This window comes from Mus caroli, chromosome 12 (assembly GCF_900094665.2).
Source record: "Mus caroli chromosome 12, CAROLI_EIJ_v1.1, whole genome shotgun sequence".
In the NCBI taxonomy this organism is placed as follows: Eukaryota; Metazoa; Chordata; class Mammalia; order Rodentia; family Muridae; genus Mus; species Mus caroli.
This window is the reverse complement of record NC_034581.1, coordinates 65,196,002-65,200,015: the sequence shown is the minus strand read 5'-3', so window position 1 is coordinate 65,200,015 and position 4,014 is coordinate 65,196,002. Positions and strand designations below refer to the sequence as shown.

General features: G+C 47.4%; 1 long non-coding RNA gene across 1 annotated transcript; it reads right to left on the bottom strand.

The window, feature by feature from the left end:
* Window positions 1-335: 335 nt before the first annotated feature.
* LOC110307517 lies at window positions 336-3,541 on the bottom strand. Its single transcript, XR_002379405.1, has 3 exons — window positions 3,483-3,541; window positions 2,281-2,658; window positions 336-570 (listed from the first exon to the last, which is right to left on the bottom strand). It is a non-coding gene; the product is annotated as an uncharacterized LOC110307517 (long non-coding RNA).
* Between the last annotated feature and the right edge of the window lie 473 nt (window positions 3,542-4,014).

The following is a 4,014-nucleotide window of genomic DNA, read 5'->3' as shown; positions in this document are numbered from 1 at the left end:
AGGTGTGCCAGGAGCCTGAGCCAGGCACAGCGGAAGAGCAGGAAGACTGAGAATAAACACACTGATGGGTGAAGGAGAGGGAAGCGTGTACACCCATTTTCATATCTGGGCCCCCACACTGGACCCTCACAGGCCCTAAGGAAGGACTGTGCATCAGGCTGATTAGCAAGTGTGAAATTCTCTTTCAACTCCCCCAAGCCTTAGGAGAGTCATCTTCCTGTACTCTTGGAACTTGACAAAGCCTTTTTTTTTTTTTTTAAATCAGGAGTCTCCCTTTGAAATGATAGCTGCAAGCATTTACATCCAAAACTGCATTAAACTTGATCCCTATTCAATAAGAGGTCAGAAGAGAAGAGCATCCATACAGAGCGTCAGCCTTGTGGGTGTCATGGACTTGCTGGTCCCACTCAGTCCTGGGGTCCAAGCACAGGGGAACAGCAGGCAGACGGGCCAGTGGTGAAGCATGGTTCTGGATGAGACCAGTATGCTGCGAATCTGACTGTGTCACTTTCTAGACATTGTTGGGACAGCTCTCTTCCCGCACAGACTTCGGTTTCCTCTTATCTATAGCTGAGAAAATGATAGAAACTCCATCAGGGGTCATTATAAGAATTAATTAGGACTCTATGTTCTCTCCTAAGTAATTTTATATATGTGATCGTACGCTGTTCCTCACAATAAGCCTTTGAAGAAAGTCCTACTGCCACTCACATTTTAATGAGGAAACGGAGGTACAGAGTGGCCTGAGGTCACCATTCAACCAGACTTCAAACCCAGAGCGTCTGACTCCAGGGCAAACCCGAACACTCTGACTCCCCTCCCCAAGCCCCTCTGTTTCTGGTTCATTATTGATATTCTGGTTGCTTTATTGATAGCTGCTAAAGCCAAATGGATGGTGGGTGTTGGCGAACTCTCGTTTTTTTTTAATCATGAAGATATACTGAGCACTCAGCCAAGTTACACTCACTCTCCTGGTGCTAGGGCGTGAAGAGGGGAGGGTAGTCATGCAGCCTGTGTCTAAGGAACATTTGCTATCAAGAGGGAGGGACAGGGAAGGAGGGAGAGAGAGAGAGAGAAGGAGGGAGGGAAGGAGGGAAGGAAGGAGACTTGCATGATAGAAAAGAACCAGGTATGAAGGGAGGGCAGAAGGCAGAATTGGTGGAGACCAGAGAGAACTGAGAAGTAATGGTGTGCTTTGAACACACTGAAACAGTCCTATGTCTGCTCAGTTTTTGTGATAAACTGAACAAGGCCTGGGGACCTTCAATAGCAAATCTAGTTCCTCAGCAAGATGTCTGGGAAGGCTTAGGTTTGCGACCTAGCCCTGCAGCCTGCACTATCTGCTCTGCACCACCGTCTGCCTGAGATGGCGGTTGTTGCTGCTAGCTCTTCAAGAGCCCAAACGCTGCACTTAGGAGCCTGAGTTTTATTCCCTAATGAATGAAAATACCCACAATGCCCCTCGGCTCTTAGTGGGCAGGAGGTAAATCCTGCTGGTGTCTCTCTATCTGCACACCCCTAGCTGTGGACAGGGCACCAGTGAACTAGGTTTTTTGTTTTCTTTTATGCAAGCAGAGCATCTGGAGGGGCTCCCCTGCAGCCCCTGCTATGTCCCACACACGAAAGGATCAAAGCCCTGAGCTAGTCTTCAGACTATAATTTAAGATAATTAAGGTTTTTTTTAAAAACTAAATTACATTTTAACATTTCATAACAGAGCTGTCAAGATCCTATCTATCAAAAAAATCTATCAAGCAAACAAAAGGGGGGCTAATTATGTTTTCAGACACATGCAGCCATCGCTCTGTGCAGTTCTCATTAAAGACTTCTGTCTTCCTTCACACTCTCGTTTTCAAATGTCCTTCATCCACCCCTCCCACCCCTGGAGTCAGAGACTCCATACTCTTAGATAAAATAATGGGAAGTATGTCAGAGCCGTGTAATGAATGCTATGGCAGGGTTACTCAGAAACAGGAATTCTAGTTACAATGGAATCAATAGGAAAGCTCTCCTACTTGGTCCGGGCATCGTGCCGCCTCGCAGATACATTCTGACTAGGGCTGCAGAAAAGGTGAGCGTGTCGCACTCCTCAGATGGGAAAAACGAAGTCAAAGGCTTCCTACTTGAAGCTGAATTTACCTTCGTCTCATTTCCGTGAGATTGTTTGGTCTAAGATTTCCTATGAGATACCAGGGAATACTAAATACCTGAAGAGTTCATTTTTTTCACCTCGCCCCCTGAGCATTAGAAAATAGTTATACTGATAAAAACGACTCTTACCTCAAGGCCTCCATGGTGGGTTATGAATGGCCAAAGTTACTAAGCATGGTGGTACCCACTTTAAGACTCTGAATAAGCCAGACATGGGTAAGGAACGGATGCTGTGGCCAATCCGCGTATGGTATCTCTCAGTCGCAGTAACTGGACATGCTGGTCACATGACCTTAGTTGGTCCCGTCAGAATTGAGCCCCCAAGTTTCGTTGGCTGGAGGAGAGAGACATGCACTCCCTTTGGACATATGGTAAGAGGACGCTGATGTTACACAGCAGTCCCGGCTTGCTGGAGTGTTTGAGTGGAAGGTTTGAATCAACTCTTCTCCATCTCCTGGAGCCAGAAGAGGTGTGGAATGCCAAGTCCTCAGGGACCTGAATATTGCTCTGAGGACAAATACAATATTAGGTAAAGCTAAGAAAATGGTAGAAACACAGGGCAGGAGTCCTGGTTCATCTGGACCCTGACTGGTTCAACTGAACACTGACCAATGCCAGAGTCAGCTGGCAGTCCACCGGCTCTGAGAGTTGAGAGTGGAGCTCTTAGCTTCATGGCACCACAGGCCTTTCACACACTGATAGAGCCATGATTCCTCCTTATCTATATAAGCTCATGAGCTCACGTGGACTAGGGTTGTCCAGGGCATGGACCCCAGGCTGAGATTCTCCTTCACAATACCATTGGGCTCTACCCTAGGACAGAGGCTTGGACCCTTTCTCATTTACTTAACCAAACACAGAGGGGTTGCCGTACTTCTAAGCATCAACTTATTCCTCCGTAAAATGATAATAATAGCACCTACTCCACAGAGATGTCAACATTACGCAAACTCGTGGATGTGGAAAAGTTAACATAATATTTTCTCATCGGCTATAGCATTGAACAATTAAGGCTGTTCCTCAAAGGACTCCAGAGTCAAAGCAGCCCTTAATATCAGTGTCTGTGTACAGTGTTAGGACACACATACCGCTGAACCCACGACTGACCTGGAAACATAAGGGAGTTGATCAGGGGTGGGGGGTAAATTGGGGGATAGGCAGGCTACAGCTTCCTCATCCACAAGGCCCCTGGACAGTGACCAGTAGCATTATGGGGTCCAATAAAAGAGAAGGATTTGACCCTTTTGAAGTGGATTAGGGAGAGTTCACTAACTGCAAAGGTTAGTAACAGCAAACTTAAAGGGGAATAAACCAGATGTGTAGTTCCATACCTACTGACTTTCAGGATTATTCGAGTACAAACGACAGCCGTTTCCCACGCCTGCTCAGCAGTGACTCATTCGTCTGTGTCTTACAGGCCAAGTCCCCCACTCGCAGCCCCTAGCCCCCACCCCTTACCCCCACTCCACCCTCCCGCCCTACCTTTCTCCCCTGCAAATCCTTCCTCACCCAAAAGGGCTCCCAGCCCTCATATTCCCTCAGACACACAAAGCCCTCCTCAGATGCCCCTTTGGTTCTATGCTTTTTAGAAACGTCACTGAGAATGAGACACACAGCGCAGAGCCAGAATGAGTTCCATCCTGTGACGCCGCAGACTGGGCTGACCCATCTGCTCGGGCCTAGAGTGTGGGCCGCTATTGCTTACTTTCCAACATCTTGTGTTTCTTTTTACCTCAAAATGTTCCTTTTTCCATCCCAGTTGTCTTTCTAAGTAGGCCAGTCACAAATAAACACTTTGCTGAGAGCTAATGCAATCGCTCGTTGCAGTTCCAGTGTCTGTGACAGTACGTAGGTGCCAAAGCA